Source organism: Musca autumnalis, unplaced genomic scaffold, assembly GCF_047663935.1.
Source record: "Musca autumnalis isolate F117 unplaced genomic scaffold, ASM4766393v1 scaffold_2, whole genome shotgun sequence".
In the NCBI taxonomy this organism is placed as follows: domain Eukaryota; kingdom Metazoa; phylum Arthropoda; class Insecta; order Diptera; family Muscidae; genus Musca; species Musca autumnalis.
The window spans coordinates 179,697,947-179,718,677 of record NW_027411755.1 but is presented as its reverse complement, the minus strand read 5'-3'; the positions used below and the strand labels follow the sequence as shown (position 1 = coordinate 179,718,677).

General features: G+C 38.6%; 1 protein-coding gene across 2 annotated transcripts in view; it reads right to left on the bottom strand.

Moving 5' to 3' along the window:
- Positions 1-20,731, bottom strand: part of Btk (tyrosine-protein kinase Btk29A) — a 533,208-nt gene that overhangs the window by 169,051 nt on the left and 343,426 nt on the right. Inside the window, exon 1 of one of the 2 annotated variants that reach the window (XM_073970133.1) lies at positions 8,722-9,672. The exons of the other annotated variant lie outside the window; for it this stretch is intronic. The gene's annotated coding sequence lies outside the window, so the exon portion shown is untranslated. Of the gene's footprint in view, positions 1-8,721; positions 9,673-20,731 lie in introns of those variants that run through there. 2 annotated transcript variants of the gene reach the window in all.

Here is a 20,731-nt window from a genome sequence, read left to right as displayed (position 1 = left end):
AAAAATTAAAAAAAACATTTCAGCAATATTTTCACACCTCCAAAATTCGCCAAGGAGAAAATTTACTCATCTGTATCACACTCCGAAATCTTAAACTACTCCAAAGTAATGAAGAAAACTATTTTCATGTCTCAGTTTTCTCCAAATTGCTTAAGGCACCCGCTTAATAGGATGTTGTTATGCACTCATCTTATCATTCTCGTCATGCAATAACGCAAGAATTTCCTCTATACGTTCCCGTTTGGGCCGATTTAAATAAGAATATATATTTTTTTATTTTCTATTAAATATTATTTCGGCTTTTTCCAAATTAAATATTTTTTGTCTGTTCCAGAACTGCAATAATCTAAAACTGTTTACTATTTTTTTAATATCAAAAGGGAAACATAATGGCACATTCAATGGTAGAACAAAGAAGGTAAAGTAAATACTAAAACAAAAACAACTCAACAACAACCACAAAGGAATTTGTGTTTTTTGTAACGTTACTGTCACCGGTACATGTAAACAAACCAAGGAAATGTCTATAAGTTATTGGAATTTATAAAACTAATATTTTTTCACATTTGAATGAATTTTTTGAAAAACATGAATGAAAATTCGTTACATTTTCAATTTGAAAGTATCCATATCACTCTACTAAATGGATAATTTCACACTAAAAGTAGAATTCTTGCTAAGGAGAAGCTGTTTCAAACGTTTGTTTTTGAAATCAAAGAAGCACATGTTTATTATTATTAGGGCTTTAATTTTTTTCAAATTGAACAAAATATTACGCATATTACAAAATATTGTACCGCTTCTATAATAGGTGCAGCACCTTGTTCGGACTTGGAAGAGGTTACATATCATTGATATGAAGAAGTCTTTACAGAAAATAGTTTTTTTCTGAATGATATATTTTTTCCTCAAAATATATATATCCCTAATATACATCGAAAATAGAAATAAATATAAAATGTGGTATGGAATTTGACACTAACCTTACCGCCCAGTTCAGTCAGCTGGGTATTGTTATTACCTTATATTGTTCTACCATGGGAACATACATTATATTTATATTTTAGTTAGGAAAACACCACTTTCAGCTGAAGATTGAAATCGATCTACTATTTTATTTTTATACCCTCAGCATTTAAGCTAACGAGGGTATATACACTTTCATACGGGCAAAATGTGCCTCATAGAAATAATGGTTTTCGACCCCAAGTATGTTTGGACGAAATGTGTTTCAGACAATTTGGAGTCAATTGAGCAATGTCCGTCCGTCTGTCTGGCTGGAGCGCACGATAACTCTCGAAGGGAGTAAAATTTCGTAATATTTTGCCCAAACTTAGTTTAAGTTCGAAGATGGGCTATATCGGTCCACTCCTTCCGGTATCTCCCACACAAAAGTTCGAAAATGTTCGGAAAATTTGTGCGAACGATATCTCTTGAAGGGAGTAACCGATTTGGTCCATCTTTGCACATCGTGAAATTTGTACCAGGTTTAGATAGGACTCAAATATGGACTCAATCGGTCCCCACCTTCGGGTACCTCCCACACAAAATTTCGGAAATGTTCAGTTTAGGGCCATCTCTCGAATCGCTTTGATTTTTGGCTTTAGCAACTTGTATTTACTGTCCCCCATACGACGGTACAAGTTTCATTAGCGGAAAGTCCATACTTCCTGAGAAAATAGCATGAAAGTTGCAAAAAAAAACCCTATGACACCGTGTGAGGTGGTTGGAGCGCAAGATAACTCTAGAACGGATCTGCCGATTCGGTCCAAAATTTGACCTTAGTAATATTTTGTCCAAACATAGTTTAAGTTTGAAGATAAGCCATATCGGCCCACTCCTTCAGGAGTCATATTTTGTCCAAACTTAGTTTAACTTCTAAAATGGCCCATATCAGTGCTCTCCTTAGGATAGCTACCCCACAAAAGTTCGACATTTTGCCAAGTGCAGTTTAGGGTCTGTTCGGAGATCCTTTGGAAATTTCTACCGATGATGTACAGCCATATTTTGTTTTCCGTGAACAAGTCCATGCATCCTGGCATACTGGTCCAACAGGTGTACGATAACCCACTGAAAGGACTAGTGGGCGCAAATCTATCGCAAAGATATGACTCTCAAAATAATATCCACTTCCGTAATGCACTATGTCCGTCCATTCCCTCCTCCTCAAAACTTTTGAACTTTAATCCTAATCCACATTTTTGTCGGCAAGTTCAAATGCCCAAAAAGTGCTACAATTCAATTCCAATTCACATAGGCTGAGGGTATATCACTGTCGGCAAAGCCGACTGATACATTTTTACTTGTTTTTGTTGAAAACGCAGCTTTCAACTGAAGATTAGGGTTCTCTACTTAGTTTTTTTCATTATGGGAATTAACAGAAATTGAAACAACATGGAATTAAAATTCGCTGGGGTTCTTACTTACTTACTTAGCTGGCCCATTACAGAACATTTGTTCTATAGGCCGAACTAAGAAGAGATCTCCATTCCTCTCTATTTGTTGCTTTGCACACTGGAATACCGCGCCTTGTCATATCATCATCCACTTGTTTGCGCCATCTATTCCTTGGCCTGCCAATTCTGCGTGCACCGCCATGTGGCATGTATTCATACGCCTTTTTAGCGGGTTCATCATCGCTCATTCTTATGATATGGCCTAGCCAACGCAATCGCTGCATCTCGATACGTTTAACAATATTCATGTCGTTGTATAGCAGATACAGCTCGTGGTTCATGCGACGTCGATATTCACCGTCAACGCAGATTGGTCCATAGATCTTTCGAAGAATTTTTCTCTCAAACACACCAAGCACTGCCATGTCTGCTTGCGCAAGTACCCAGGCTTCGGAGCCATACATCAGCACGGGTAGTATCAGTGTTTTGTAGAGCGTTATTTTTGTTTGACGAGATGTGGCTTTGTTTTTAAACTGCTTACTTAATCCAAAGTAGCATCTGTTGGCCAATACAATTCTTCTTTTTATTTCACAACTGATGTCGTTTGTTGTGTTGACGGAGGTGCCGAGGTAGACGAAGTCTTTTACTACCTCAATATTATAGGAACCAACTTCCACAGTCGGTCCGAGCTCAATGGACGCATTGCGCGTCGACACCATCAACTTGGTCTTCTCACCGTTTACCGCCAGACCCACTTTAGCAGATTCTCCTTCGACCTTTATAAAGGTATCAGTTACTTCTTTTACTGATCGACCCATGATGTCTATATCATCAGCATAAGCAAGTAACATGTGACTGTTGGTGTAGATTGTGCCACTTCTTTTGACGTTTGCCTCTCGTATAACCTTTTCTAGCAGGATGTTGAAGAGGTCACACGAAAGGCTGTCTCCTTGTCTGAAACCTCTTTTGGTACCAAACTCTTCGGAGAGGTTCTTTCCTATTTTAACTGAGGACCTCGTGTCAGTTAAAGTCATTTTACAAAGCCGGATGAGCTTTGCGGGAATACCAAATTCAGACATGGCTTGGAATACCTTTGGGCGCAGCGGACTGTCGAAGGCTGCTTTATAATCGACAAAAAGGTGGTAGGTGTCGATCTGCATCTCTTGGGTCTTCTCCAGGATTTGCCGCAGGGTAAATATCTGGTCAATGGTGGACTTGCCAGGTCTAAAGCCGCATTGGTATGGTCCAATAATCTCGTTGACCATTGGCTTTAGTCGTTCGCACAATATCCCTGACACGATCTTGTAGGCAATAGGGAGTAGACTTATGCCCCTATAGTTAGAGCATACAGTCTTATCTCCCTTCTTGTGGACGGGGCACAGGATACTCAGGTTCCAATCGTCGGGTACTCGTTCTTCCTGCCAGATGGTGCTAACTAGCTGATGAATACACCTTATCAGCGTGTCGCCTCCGGTTTTGAACAGCTCGGCTGGTAAGCCATCGGCCCCTGCTGCCTTATTATTCTTCAGCCGATTTATTTATCCGATTTATTATCTTTACCTCATCTTGGCTGGGCGGTATACATTCAATACCATCTTCTGGGATTGGGACTGTGGTATCTTCGTCGTCTTCGCTGCTATTGGATACCAACAGATTTGAAAAATGTTCTTTCCATATCCTGAGTACACTATCTGTATCAGTTACCAAATTACCTTGCTGGTCTCTACAGGAGGATGTGCCTGTACCAAAGCCATCAGTTTGATGCTTGACTCTTTGGTAGAATTTTCGGACTTCATTCTGGCTCCTGTACATCTCGATTTTTTCACACTCCCGCTTTTCCATCTCTCTCTTTTTCCTGCGGAAAAGTCGTTTCTCCTCTCTCCTTTTCTCCCTGTATCTCTCTCGTGCGCTACGCGTTGCTACGGATTGTAAAGTAGCCTTATATGCCGCATTTTTCTCTTCGGTGGCAGCACGACACTCCTCATCATACCATGGATTCCTTGGTGGAGGTCTCTGGTATCCAAGTATGGATTTTGCGGCTGTTTGCATGGAGTGGGCAATGCTTTGCCATTGCGCTGATATGTTATCGGGATGAGGAGGGCTTTGATTAAGCAATTGGGCTAGTTGAGTAGAATATGCTGTGGCTATCTGTTGTGATTGCAGCTTACCGATGTCTAACTTTCGTGTTGTGTCTGTTCGTACTTTGTTTGCTACGTTTAAGCGGGTGCGTACCTTTGCTGCAACAAGGTAGTGGTCCGAATCAATGTTTGCGCCTCGGAACGATCGTACATCCAACACGCTCGATGAATGTCTTCCATCTATCACAACATGATCAATTTGGTTTCTTGTTTTCTGATCTGGAGACAGCCAGGTGCCCTTATGAATATCGAGATGATTAAATCTGGTACTGCTAACTACCATGTTTTTTGCAGCTGCAAAGTCTATCAGTCTCATACCATTGTCAGATGTTTCATTGTGTAGACTGAATTTCCCGACTGTTGGGCCAAAGATATTCTCCTTTCCAATTTTGGCATTAAAATCGCCTAGAATGATTTTAATGTCATGGGCAGGGCAACGGTCATATGTTTCTTCTAAGCGCTCGTAAAATATATCTTTGGTCTGTTCATCCTTTTCTTCAGTGGGAGCATGAGCGCAGATAAAGCTGATGTTGAAGAATTTAGCTTTTATTCGAATTGCAGCAAGTCTTTCATTCACTGGAGTGAAGCTGGATACAAGATGTTTTAGTCTCCGTCTAACTACGAATCCACAACCAAACTCATGCTTTACGTCATGGCAGCTATAATACAGTGCGTCACCTTTAGGTGTTGTTGTGACGCCTTTCCCAATCCATCGTATTTCCTGTATGGCAGTAATATCGGTCTTGTACTTTTCAAGTACGTCTGCCAATGCGAAGATTGCACCTTCTCTATAAAGAGTGCGAACATTCCAGGTGCAGATTCGCAGATCATGGTCCTTAAAACGTTTGCGGGGTTCGTCAACTTTAGAGGGGTTTGTTTTTCTTTTCTTTAGTTTTTTCATAGTAGGCTGTTTTTTCTAGGGGAGGGTTACTAACCCGACGCCCAAACCCAAGTTTTTAACGTTCTTATGGGTGAACGCGCGGCACATGTTAGCTCACTACCTTTAACGGGTGTTAAAGGCAGTTCCCCAGGTGACACCACGGGGAGGTCAGTGTCCACTTGGGATGAAAGAGGGACCAAGATAAATCCTGGGCTTTGCCATGTTAAAACCGGTCAGGACCGTTCCTTGGTATCTTCCATCCCCTACGTCGCTGGGGTTCCCCCATCCTAATACAATTCACTAGTTTTGGAAAAATCGTTTTCACTCCAGATCTATTCAAAATTAATCGCATACATTTATTCAGAGAAGCTTTAACAACTTTGCCCATAAGGACATTTAGGAAGAGCCGCAGGGAGGAGTAAATTTAAATTTATTTATCAACGATTATGATAGAAAAAATTATTAAATCCACATGGGCATAACGCTCACACTCTGTGTGATAACCCATTATTTTGTAACTACTGGTAATCAAAAAAGTTGCTTGCTTACATTACGGCTGACTTCCGAAACGTCAGCTGCTTTGTATTCGTGCATGAAACTAGTGGCTCTTAGATCGAGTTTTATACTAGAGTAATTTTATGAAATTGCAGTAGTGGGGAACCCGATCTAAGAACCCCTAGTTTCATGCACGAATACAAAGCAAGTGACGTTTCAGAAGTCAGCCTACTTAATAATACAATTAGAAGCAAGCTGTAGTAAATATAATGACAAAATAATGCATACAAACCGTCTTGTAATGACAAAGAAATGTAATGAAGGTAATGGGGGGCAACCTTCTTAGTCCTAGATACTATCATCAAAAATTGATAGAGTAGATATTTAAAATATCTATCATGGGTACAAGCCCATATTATTTCCAACTTATCTTGAGTTAATCGATTTGCTTGATATTAGCCTAATAAAACCACGCGTTTCATAGGAGATTATTTCGCCATAAAATACAATGAAATTATGGTGAAGATGTATACAAATATGTTCCAGCAAAGCAGTTTACCAGTTTACGGGAATCCTGATTCCCAGTTACGCATTGCCAACTTACTAGTCCTAGATACAAGACCATTTTATTTGCAAATATTTTTGAGTTAGAGCTTGATTTTATTCACTTTATATTTATTCCACATTGGGCAATTACAAAAAGCAATTCCATTCTACTCTACGATAATTAAATGTTCCACAAGCAGACCAGAAGGAACATGAGAGACTTCTCTCATATCAATGAGTGCACCTCGATTCACATTAGCTCAATGATATTGGTCCTACAGTTTTTCGGCGAGTCCAAAGGTCCAAAGGGGTTCTAAGAAACCACTTGTAGAGAAGTTTTACATTACTGAGATACTCAGGAAATGTCACCAACACTGAAGGGTATTTTGCCACCGTTGAAAAAATCGAACCCAGGAATTCAGCGTCTAAGGTGGGTGTGCATAGCATTGCATCACGGTAACACCTACTCTATTATTTCATATTTTTATTTTTTTAATCTTTTTCTGTATCGCGTGTTTCTGTGCTGACCTGGGCATCTAGTGCCCTGGGGTTTCCAATCTAAAGCAATTATGGAAATGTTGGTGGAATATTATCATTCGTCAATATCCATGAAACATCCTAAATAGGAAAATGATTTCACATATTACAGTGACTTCTTGTTTATTTTTATTTGATTTTCGATTGAATATTTCATGCGAGATTGCATGAGTCTTTTTCGAAGCTTGAGTTTAGCCTAATAAAACCACACGTGCCAAAGGAGATCATTTGGAATTTAAAAACATATTCTTTGTTTCATCTATAGAACTTATTTAGCCGTTTCTTCATTGGAAACAACTTTTGTCGTACAAGGACAAACGATCTGCAAGTTATCTAGAGTGCAGCCATATAATCAACCTAAAGGAGGAGATAATTTTAACACTGAAAACGACGAACTTCATCAACATTTGTTTGTAAATATCAATTCAAAATTAATAATAAAAATTAATAATTAATTTCACGTTGGAGTTGATCATAATGACCTTTGATTTTTGCAAGCGAAAAAGGAATGCCGAAGATGCGAACCCACACAACCTCCACTATGTGACATCTTTCGCCTTTGGTAAGCACATCACACATATCAGCAGTGGAATGGCTTCGCTGCCGTCGAACTTTTCCTCTTTCAAATGCAATTTGTTTTTGCAACAGATGGATATTTAGATTTAGATATTTGTCATTTCATTGTAGGCTTCCATGAAAAACGCTTAGCGTAGCCTTTGGAAGTTATGAGTTTGGCTCTGAACGCTAACAAAAAAATTGGTCTTGTAAACCAAAAATAAGATAAATTCTTTTAAAACTTCAAGAAAAAATAGAAATTTCATATTTATAAATAACTATTAATTAGTTGATTTATAAAAATGCTTATATTGGGCCTTCAAAGCAGATTCCGAAGACTGAAAGACAGCCTATGGAAATGATTTTTAAAATGTACTAACATTGCCACTTGATTTCCAAAAAAAAAAAAAAATTTTATGCCTCTAGACATATTTGATATGAATTGAGATTCTGAAAACATTTAAAAAATACTCGAGAATCTATTTGCGATGTTGGGTTTTTTTTTTCTTGAAATCTGGGTTTTGCAAATTCTTTGTATCAATTGAAGGCAAATTTTCCACACTTATTAGATTCGTGGAATTTTCCTCATTGCGTCTTGCATTCGTAGCTGTAGGGTTCAAATGTGTTTGATCTTCATCAATAGATTCAGGTTTTGGCGATAAATGTTCGTTGAAACAAGCTGCATAGAAAAGCGTGCCGATTCTAGATTTTGATTTCGACGTGTGGTTGCCTTTATCAGCATGATCGCGAGCGACACTGCCTAATGAATTCAAATCCATTTCAAGATTTGAAAGAAAATTGCTCAACTTTTTTTTTTTTTTTTTGAAAATCGTTTTATACATATTCCGTTAGTTTAAAAACACGTCAGCTTCGTTCAGAAGCTTTTAAGAAAGTATATTTCCGTAAATGCAAATTATTATTTGCCAATAACTTCGGTACTTTGGAAAACAATTGGATACAACAACTCAATTCTACCGATTTTGGTTATTAACTTAAAAAATTCCCAACCTTCACTCCTCCTCTTTAATCCCAAGATAAAGTTATATCCCAAATGAAACATTATCTCACTTAATTCCAAATCAATTTCATCGGACGAAGTTTTACAATCTCGTAGTAACTCTTTGTGGATTAAACTTTACATATAAAATAGATGAACCAAAAAATCCATATTTACTTTTTCTAATCCATGAAGAAAGAGGTTTACCAAGAATCTTTGGTTGAACGAAGTTTTCTTAGCAGCTTTTATGGTGGCGGAGACGTTAAAAAACGTCTGCGGTGAAGATGATGTTGCGTTTTACAGCTTCCCAAAAATATCATCAACAAAACGGGCAACGAATTTCTCTAAAAGTCGATAATCCAGTTTTGAGGTTCAGCGGTAGAAGAACTAAACATAAAAAACCCGACTCGATATTCACAAAAACCACAGATAGCGGGTTGAGCGCACACTTGCTTTTAGATAACAAAAATAGATTGGCTTCTTTGTTTTTATTTTTGCAAAGTAGCTATAACAAGTTTGATTTTTTTATTGTTTTGTTTAAAATGAAAACTTGTATCTTTTCAAGAAGTTTGGAATATTTTTAACACAATTTCTTTTATTAGAATTCAAATTATAAACAAAGGGTATTCTTATTTCTTTCATTCAAACTGAGATCACTTTTGTTTAATAAACTTTTATTTTTTCTTAAACTTTCACATTTTCACAAAACTTTTTATTAACATTTATTTTTTTTAGAAAATTAACATACTTTTTTTCTTTCAAAGATTTTTTCAAATTATTTCTTTGAAATTAATAAAATTGATATTTTTATAACAAATTCTCTCTTTTTTTGGACTGACTCTTCGTGAGAATTCTTGCGTAAATTTTATTTAATTTGTATTTATTTTTTGTAATTTTGTTGTTGTTGTTTTTTTAACTATCCGATGCGTTGCTCAAATTAAAATTTTACGCGCTTACACACGAATGCCTGCGTTCAAGTCTCGTAAAGAACTGAAGTGTTGAACACAAATCCAATCATAATTCCCAGTCGGTAGCAAAGTGTTTGGGTTAGGTTGGTTAATTCTTCGTACGCTCCTTTGCTCAATTTCTTGTTGTGTGCGCCGCTCATTGTTCGATCATGTTTTACATACGACAACAACGAACGACAGTGGCAACCCACTACAATGGCAACAACAACAACAAAAGTAATATTATCAACACCACCACTACAATAAACATAAATTGAAGTAGGAAATTTACCAATTGACCAGGCAGGCAGGCAGACAACTTCACAACAATGTGAGAACCACTTGATAGTGTTACAGTGTGGAAGAGAGGTAGAGAGCAAGAGCCACACTATGAGGGAGAAATAACAAAAGTAGTATTTATCAACTCATAGATATTTTCAAGTAGTTGTTTTTAGTAAACACTACTTTAAGTCTCTCTTCAAAGTCTTGGATTTTGAATACACAATTCTGCTCTTTGTATTATTCTCCTAGCTCTGCTACTATTTCTCTCTTATACGAGTATCTGGTTTTGGTTTTAGTTTTTGTTTGTTTTTTTTTTTTTCAAATCTCAAGCCAGCAAAACTCTTGCTTGTGCGATATAAATCTTCTTAGTGCAACTCTGATAGATCGATAAAAATAATAAACGAAAAAACGAAATAAACTCTCTGTTGGATTTTTTCGTCTTCTTTTTCATTCCAAGTTCTGTTCGCTTTTTGTTCTGAATGGAATCATATGAAAATAAACTTTTTTCGACTTCCTATGTTCGTACTCGTCGTCGTTTTTTGTTTGTTTATTCGTTCTTTTTTCAATTTTAATTTAACCTCAACATAAACAATAGGAACGAAGTTGTTTATCATATTCGAAGCAACACAGAGTCGATTTTTTGCATGAAGTTTTATGTTCTCTGGTTCTTATGGAGTTTTTTTTTCACGGAAGGAGGTACCGTGGTTTGGCTGTGGTTTTATATAAGCATTTTGCTTACACCAAGTAGATGAGAATTTTTTGTCATTTGAAAATACCATAAAAAACGCTATTACCTTTTTAAATCTATATTCCTTTCACAGTGTTATCCATAGACAAGAAAGATTCCCAGCAAAATGTTCGATGCCAAAGATGACATTCAATCATGGGTGCAAGTGATCTAGCATGTCATCTTTTTAGCATCTTCATCGATGAATTTTATATGAGCGTGGACCCCAAAAGATGACGTTCTTTTCTGGATCCTAAGCATGTCATTTTAACCAATGCTTTGGAATGTCATTTCACCAACCCCTTGGCATGAAATTTTCATGTCTTGTTTGGAAAATGGAAATGCTGTATTGAAATATGGTTTTCATGAAAAACAAAACTCTTTATTAATTCAAACGAATTCATGAAATAACTACAATTAATTTATCAGTTTAGTTTTTCAAAAGTTTACATCCAAAATTGCAATGTAATCACCACCGCTGCAACGCAAAAGATTACTTCCTCCGTTCTCCGCAACTGATATTCTTTCATCTTACAAAAGGTTTTTTCAATTATCTTCCCATCACCAGTTCAGATTTCAACATGGACTCCAAATGCACTCCTTTAAGTATTTTTATTTCGTAAATTACTTTTATTTTATAATTTTGTTATTTTATAACAACATTTTGGTAATTTATACTCTTTTGTTTAGTGACGGAAATATGTAGGGATCTACAACCCGGCTTGCTTTAGGGATCTCTAAGAACAAAATGTAACGAACGGGGAGGAGAGACTTTTTATGGAAAATACCATTTATGCTAAATTAATTTATTTTTAATTGTTTCTTTCCAAAAGTAGTTTCTTCTTTATTTGAAAATGTTTGCCTTTTTAGGCGAAGATCATTTTTTTAAGATTAATTTTTTAATCGAGCTTTATGATCTATTATGCAAGTGAAAAAGGAAAGCCGGCGATTCGAACCCACACACCCACCACTATGTGACATGCATGTTTCGTCTTCGGTAAAGACTCTTCAGACATATCGGATGTGGAGCGGCTTCGATGTCCTCGAACTTTTCTTCTTTCAAATGCATTTTTGTTTTCTATTTTACAACAACAATGAGGATTTTCCCATTTAGTTGTGCTTTCATGACAAACGCATAGCGCTGCCTTTGAAAGTTATGAGTTTGGCTCTGAACGCTAACACGCCGTGACAACACTTTTTTCCTGTGTTTTTCAAGGACGTGGGTTCAAACCCCAGCCTGGCTCAGCTGATTTTATTTATTTGAAAATGTTTGCCTTTTTTATTTTCAGATTCCTGTTCCTTTTCGTTTCGGACTTTTTTTCAAATTCCAAGAAGCGAGATTTGATTGATTTCATTCTATGTCAGATTTAGAACAGACAAGGGAACTTTTAGCATAGTACACACGGTCCAACAAAACTGACAGTCATCGAGGTCTATTTCGTTAATATCAAAGTCTAGCTGAATAATTACTTTCCTAATCACTAAATTATACCTTAAATGTTGTATTTCAATCATTTTTAGCTAACAAAAAGTTTTTATTTGCCAGAAAATTGCCGTAAAAGTACGTTGACTGTCAGTTTTGTTGGACCGTGTGTACTATGCTTTTAGAATAGCAATGTGTGCAGTCCGATTCTAATTTTAGCTCATATAATACCAATTGTTTAGAAGTTTTAGTTGTTTGATATGCAGGAAATGTAAGACAACATCACGACGACAGTTCTAACAACTTTGGTCTGTTCCAGAAACTGCAAGAATCTACTTATTTTTACTACGATAACAATTTTTCCTTTATGTTATCGGAAAAAATAGTAAAAATTAGTAGATTTTTGCAGTACTGGAACATACCAAAATGAAAATAAACAGGTGTGTAAATAAAAACACAAACATCATCTCTATTGGATGGATGGAATGGGTACAAATGCTGATGAAAAGATCGGATCTTTCACGACTTCCTTTGCATTGGTTCAAATCCTAATGAAAAGATCGGATCTTCCACGACTTCCTTTGAACAAATGCAAAAGATGACATGAAATCACGTCATCGCAAAGAACCCCTTCCGTCAAATTTTGCTGGGATTAGTATAGATGATCGGCGGGTGTCCCTTACTTACATTCTTCTATTTACTAATGGTCCTCGTCCAGCGACAATCTTCGGTAGATCCCAACATACATATTTGAAAAGACGGAGAGTAAATTTAAATTCATATTACACCGAGCGTTGAAACGCTTCAAGCCATTCGGGAGGATTTCCAAAATCTGTAGCTAGTCCAAAAAAACATCAGCACCTTTTACGCCAGACTGCATTTCATGAAATTTGATATCTGTTGGAAGAAAAAATACCAGAGACTTATGCACTGAATTGCGACGCTGGTCCGCACATGTTATGATCCACAACCAAGCCTATCGGGAGACACATGGAACAAGGAAAAAAGATAAGTCCTTAGGAGAGAGAAAGCAATCTAGGTAAACGAGTAAACCGCCAAATTGCAACGAATGAGGCGCTAAATATTATTTTTATTATTAATATTGTAAGGCTATAGCCACAGAGTTACTATGGTGGGCCAGTCGGCGGCGGATAGTTGAATGGCTTGCAGAAATGTAGATTAGCTGCGAATTAAATAAGCAATCCCAGACCATTGAGCGGCGAAAGCCGAGGAAATGTTACATAAAGACATTAACGTCCGATAAAACTTCTCACGACAAAGCGAACGGAAGCCTCCGTGGTCCCCCCCAATCAACCAACGGCAAGGTGATGACATAGCTATGAACATGGAAAACGATCCAGATACATAATGACATGATGGCTTCGTACAGACGCAGGATTCTGTTACTTCAGTAAGTGAGAATGATGATGAATGATCGAAATGGCTTCCAGGTTAATGTCGTGTCTATCTTTCGCCCCAATGAAACTTTGGCTAGGACTCCGACAACGCTCGCTATTGCATCGTCATTTAATGGGCCTTGCAGGTCCGGTTGATGTAATCCTGATTAATGCCCGATCTGGTTCTGAACACAAGTACTCATAAGATCTCTCAAGGGCACCCTCGGGGTCCCAGAAGGGCGACTGTATCACAAATAAGCAGTAACGGTTATCAGTTGGGACCCACTAACTTGATGATGAATATTGAAAACAAAAAACTGCAGAAGAACTTGAAGTGGAGTTTAGCAAGAGTTCTAGAACCAAGTGCACAACATTGAACTCACCAGCAGTAGCAGTAGAATGTTCAGAGAGCCAAACAAACAAACACCGCAGTAAAATACAGTAGCACCACCAACAACATCACTTTATAACTTCCTTAAACAGGAATTCATTTTCCAAATGAGAGCATGGGAGGAGGAAGACCTCGCAAAAGTGTCACATTGTGCTCTGGAAAATGAGAGAGGCAATTAGCAAATATGAGCAGAGGCGTGCACCTCGGAACTAGAGGAGGTACTAAATGTAATCTCCGATTACCGACTGAATTGAACAACAGCTGAAAAAGAACGACAAGCGAGGAAACCCAAAGCAAACCCAAGTCAAAGCAAAAACCCAACAACGGAAAAGAAGCGTGCTTAATCTAGTTGAGACTATCCAAGGAAGAAGCTTAAAAGTAACTCTGCAGAAGTCCCCCAAGAAGAGGCATTTATACAAGTATAAATGGCAACCTTAGACAAAAAGAAGAAGAAAGCAGAGAACCGTCCAGATGCTGTAATTATCAAGTCAAGCTAAAGACAGCTATTCTGATGTTCTAAAAATATCAGACCGAATGTGAAACTTGAGGAAGCAAATGCAAAAGCAGAACGGGATCAATTCTCCTAGTGATGGAGAAAGGAAGAGAAAAGTTCTGAAATATACAACGCATAGCACAGCTCAATTAAGCAAATTGATGGCAAATATCAATGTCTCCCCAATGAAAGGAAATTACTGATGCAGTTCTGCAACATTATCCCCCTTTATGGGCACGGAATCTGCCAAATGCAGAAAACGGCGGTATTGTGAGTTGCTTATGTATATCTCATGGTATATCTCAAATAATAGCGGGCATGATACCAATTGACCTGGTGACAGATCAGCGGTCAAAATGTTCGAGACAAAACTCTCCCAAAACGCATATACGAACGCAGAACAGAAGAAAGAAATACGTATGGAAAATTGCAAAACCGCTGGGATCAAGAAACCTATGGCAGATGTACTGCAAAGTTTCTTCCGAATATACGATTGGGTATAGAAGACTACATTACACAGTCGCTCTCCGGACATGGATATTTCCGGAAGTATTTTTTTAAACGAGGTAAGTGCATTCCCCTTTTTGCTTTTACAATAAAAAAGATGCGGACAACACTTTCTTTTCGTGCATATGAACAAATACGGTGCGAGTAACAGACGATATCTCGGCCGAAAATGTAACAGACAAGAACACTGGTACTGCGAAGAGCGACTGAGTAAGAAGAAGATAGACCTAGATATTGCTTAAAAAAGCGCTTGGACGCAAGCTAAAAGGAGAGGGCCACTGGGAGCCACCTTGAAGTAATACGAAAGTGGTGTCGAGGTGGATGCAGCTGTCAGTGGTGATCGGGTGAGTTTTTAGTCGGTATAAAGATCGAGCACGACATACTACGATGAGCGACGATTATTATATTACATTCATGGACGGTTTGATGCAAAACTTTATCTTGACCCAGATTCCAAGACACGTGGGGAACAACACTCCGTCCCAGAAGATAACACAATGCAATAGCTAAACCGAGTCAAGTACCATACAAAGGATTCCATCACGAAAACAAAGGTATATAACGATCACGAGAAGGACTGGTGGACGAAAGTTTAAAAATCCGCTGTCATATGCAAAAATAGCATGAATGCTTGCTGCAAAATCGCCAGAGATCTACATTGGTAAAATTGAGTCAGGCCCTCTCATAAAGGAATTCGATCCAATATCAAAGTCCGTTAAACTTGAGCAAATAATTAGAAGAGAATCTGGACATTTTAAAACGATTACTCTTGCTAAACTGCCTGAAAAACATATACCTTTCTATCTCCTGCAGATATTGGAGCAAAAAACATTGCGAAAATGTAGTTCCGAATAAAGTACCTCACAAGTAGTCGGTTCCAAAAAGGGTCGACAAAGTTGTGGAGGTCAGGTAGAGGAACGTACAAATACCAATATCGTAGACAAATGTAGCAGGAATGCAACTGCTAAAACTGACTGTCACTCCTGTTCCTGCTTGTGTTTTGTCATTCGTTGGATTTGAAAAGGCTGTTCGATCCTTGTTCCTCTACTTGAAACCGTTATCTCAGTACAGTCCGACGTGCAGTTATGTTTTGTGGTCACATGGTTGGCCATGTTGACGCAGAATTGTTATGAGAAGCTGCGTTCAGAGACAGACCTGTATAAACCAGGACAAACCTAGAGCTTCACATCCACCTTGATGGCGACAAAATTGAGGTCGTTCTTCAAGACATCCTTGGTAGTGATAGGACGGAAACGGTTGCCGTATTAGCCTAGTAGCCATTTCAGTAAGATCGCTCTCCCCAAGCAGGGATGCCTGGTCTAGTGGTAGCCCTCCTCTTGGCGGTCTGGCCATCTATACAGACGGCTCCAAGATGGAGGATGGCAGAGGTGCCGGGGTCTTCTGCGAAAACCCACAAATTAAGTAATCCTTCAAACTCAATGATAACTGCAGCGTTTTTCAGGCAGAGATTTTTGCAATAAAGAAAGTAGTGGAGTTGGTCAAAGAACTTGGGAGCAGCCTCAAAGGACCGGTGACTATTTTTGTCGATAGTCAAGCGGCCCTTAAGGCCCTCAAGTCGTGGACCATAAATTCAAAAGCTATCCTCGAATGCAAAAACACTCTGCTTGAAGCACGTGATATCGTTGGTCTTTGCTGGGTTCCAGGACACAGTGATATAGAGGGAAACGAAGAGGCGGATGAACTAGCACGGGGTGGCTCTCAGTCGATTGACTTACCAGTTGAGTCATATACCAGACCCACCAAAGTGCTACTATATCCGAAAACTTCGCGGTTTCTTTCTTGAGAAGGCAGGGCAAAGATGGCAAACGGAACCTGGCTGTAAGGTGTCCAAGGCAATCTGGCCCAGCTACTCCCAACATAGAACCAACTCTCTCTTTTCACTAAACAAGTTAGAGATAAAGACCACTGTAGGACTCATTACCGGTCATAAAATGGTCAGGTCCCTAACTTCTAGATGGGACAACAGTAGTGTAGACTACTGTAGGCTATGTCAAGATCCAGAAGAAACAGAGACGGTCGAACATCTACTATGTAGGTGCCCCTCGCTACTCACGAGGAGACATCGATTCTTCGGTAGATGTGAGATAAATACTCTGACTTTCTTCTCCGGCATAGACCCCATCTACATATACCAACTTGCCAAAAATCTTACTTGGCTTGGCAAACAAAACTAATCAGTTACGTTTTTATTCTTCTTCACACAGGGGGATAGAAATCAGCTCAATTATGAACCATCAACATCTCCACCGCAACCTCAGCAGCCACACACCCATATCCAGTATTCATCACATCCATCACACCCAATCACTCTACATCAACATAACCAGCAATAGACCAACCATCGTACTTTCACTTCAGAACAATCCAGTAACCACATTACGCATAACATCCACCACAATAAACCACTCTACTTCAACAAACCTGTAATAAACCAACCACAGTATATCACATCAAAATAGACCAGTCACCACACACAACACCTTGATTAGAAAACGGCATCTATCATCATCACAACCTGAACAACAATACATCAACAACTCTACAACAGACCAACCATAACACACAACTCTTCTGAGGATGATCACAATGGACCTCAAGGTCTCCGAGTGAAGTAGCTGCCAACAACGGTAGCTGCGCGTCCTAAAACCAAACCAAGATCTCTCTCCACTTACTCAGGTTTCAGAATACCGCAACTGTCAGGCCAAGGGATCAATAAATTAAAAAGTTCGTGATCAGTAAATAAAATGTCGTCCATAGGTGCGAAAAATGTGTGTTGCTGTTGTCCCTTCTGAAGTCAGAAGCCTTTCCGAACAATACGATTTTTACTATGCCAAGGGATTTGAGAAAGTAGATGGGACATCTCGTCAGTATTTTTTATATGTTTCTCGCCTTGACAGCTCAAAACCATGGTGCGTTATTGCACTGGATCAGCGATATCATGCATCGGCCAGCGCCCCTTTGAGATTACCTAGAGAGCTCCTAGAGCTTCCACATCTATCTCGCACTCACCGATTTGAAGTTCCACTGAATGGGTTTCACTTCCTTCTTGGTAAGGGGGGTGAGGTCTATCGTTCGCCAGAAATTGGTATCAAACTTCGCAGTTGACACTACTGTTAACTACGAATTGATATTCCTATAGAATCTCCATACAAATCGGTATTGTTCGCCCACATAACAAGTTAGACGCAACCAGAGGATAAATAAAGAAAAAGTTTCTTGTTCCAGTATACCATGACTAAGATCCTACGTGTCTCCATCTTAATCCACATAAGGAAGAAAAATGTGTGTTGCTGACGCCCCTCCTCCAGTCAGACACTCTTCCGAAAAATACGATTTTTAATATGGCACGGGTATTTGCGAATGTTGACGGGACGTGTCGTCAAGCGGCTTTACATGTTTCTCGCTTTGAGGACTTAAACCATGGTGCGCCATTGCACGGTATCAGCGATATCATGCGTCGGCCAGCACCCCTTTGGGATTACCTAGAGAGTGGTTGCCCTTCACAAAGCTTTCAGGTCTATCTCCAAGGCACCAATTTGAAGATCCGCTGTATGGATCTTACATTCATCTTGGTAGAGGGGATGAGGTATATCTTTTACTAAACAAAAGTCTCCAGTCGGGCTTCGTAGTTGACACTACCAGTGTTTACTTACAAACTGCAATCGGGATTGATCGCCCAGTGCTTAAGGAGAAAGTGAAGCATGTGTTATCACAATGGAGCAGTCTAATCACTAAAATTCCATAGTAGTAGCTTTCTCACTGGACAGGAGCGAGGCCAATTCCCCGATTAACCGCTGGAGCCGAGGACCGTGGATTATTCAATTCTCTACTCCACCTACGGTACCAGAAAATGGACCTCGTTACTTCCGTCATATCATAGTGGGAGCTTTTAGGATTCAGAATATTTACAAAAGTAAAGGAAAAGACACAATTTGGTTGTCGTCTGGCTGCTATCACACAAACACATAATTAATGATTTGCCTCGAAAGTTATGCAGACCATCGTAAATCACCTGATCGAATGGAGAATGAAATAAATCGAAATTTAAATTACTTGATTTCCGTCGTCTTCCATATACAATAAAGTAGTTGTTATCAGTTCAATCTTCTCGTTGATCGCAAATAATGATTTTATATTGCCTTACGTTAGATTTCCTGATTTCCTTGTTTATAATTATCGAAAGATCACATTATAAACAAACAATATTTGGCATTATTGTAAAATAAGTATTTAAAAATAAAGATACCATAAAAAACGCTATTACCTTTTTTCGGTCCCTTCAAATCACTGTCAACTCCCTTTTGTGTAGATGTTGAATGGAGGATCCTGTATGTATGAAGTGATGGTTGGTTGCAGCGGTGGCGGCATATAATATGTGGAGGCAATCATTGCAACTTTATACCTAAAATATTATGCATGCTTGTGCCTGCCTACGGGATCTTGAACAAAACGACAATTGAAAGGAAAGGAACAAAAAAAAAATAACGAAAACAAAAACTATGAACTGAAAACACGATCGATCATTTAGGTTTTGAGCAGCCATGCAGGCAGGCTGCCTGGCTGGTAAGACATCAGCCATCCAAGAACATTCAAACCATATTCCATAGACCATTTAATATATCAGAGCTCACATATGGTGTGTCGTCTCCTCCTCAAGTTGTAGTTCTATGTAGTGTGGAGTATATTTCTTGTTCTGTTTCTGTATTACAGATTATGTGGTTGGTTTCGTTTTTCGTTCATTTTTTTTTTTTTTTTTGTCGACGAAGCACTTCATCATTAGCTACTGCAGTGCAGAGATGCAGCAGTCCAATAAACATAACATTTATGAAGTAGGTAGGTAGGGAGCAAATGCAGGAGGCACACAGGCACTAACATTTTAGCTCCAGGTTATATTTGTCTGAATGACTGGTGGCGGCTCGGTCGTTGCTGGTCGTAGTCGTCGTCATTGTCAATTTCTTGCCAGAAGCATAGCTGTGTGAATAAATGCGTGAGTTAGTGAGTGTGGATCGATGAATAGTTAGTCAAATGTATAGCTCAGCACATTTTGGATGGCTATGGGATTGCCCTGTTGCTCTTCTAAACGATTCTGTCACAGTCTGTCTGTTGGCCTGTCTGTCTGACGGTTGTAGTTTTTTTAATGGTTTAAACTAAATCTTCTACTCTCTTTTTTCGAGCATGCATGTGTCGTATATTCGATTATGTGGCAATGACCGTTTTCCCATTTGCCAGGGAATTGTGGCGACAAAATAAACTAAACAAAATTAAACATGACCGAACAAGATTTAAGCAGTTCACTTTGGTATAAAATATAATTGAGCAAACAGAGATTGTCCAATAAAGAATTGACGGCAACAGTTGGATCGGATTTCCTTACAAAATAGAGGGTGTATTTAGTGTGAAATAATTTAGAGTTTTTTCTGATGCTTCACCTATTCTGAAATATGATTAATTCAAAACTGGCATTTCGTATCGTCGCCATATAATCGTTCATTCATTGTACGTGGTTGCCGATAATATTTACACATATATAACTCTATTTTTGATCTCTATTCAGGGAAGTGTCCTCGCATACATACATTTTTCTCTTCAGTTCACCTTTCTTCTTCACATTCTATTCGCATAAAACCATCAGAAACGATTTCCAGTTTATAGGAGACCTCACACGATGTTTTCTGTCTATAGAAGTTTTCTATCTGTATGCATAAATACTTTCCATTTCAAATTACCATATTTTTCTTAATTGGTAAATCCGTTATCCGGATATAAGCGATCATACAATAATTTATAAATATGTTGAAGTACCATTCTCGTTTAGCCGGAGTCTGAGGGCCGTGTATTTTGTTCGTTGTTCATATTGTATGATTTTCAGGGGGAGTTACTTCAGTGGTTTCCCGAGACATTCGGAAGGGTTAATCATTTTCCGTCTAGTTTCAGCCGCACCTCCTTGAGTTCGGACGCTGTTTGCTATAGGGATAGGTAATGGAAAGCAATAATCGATT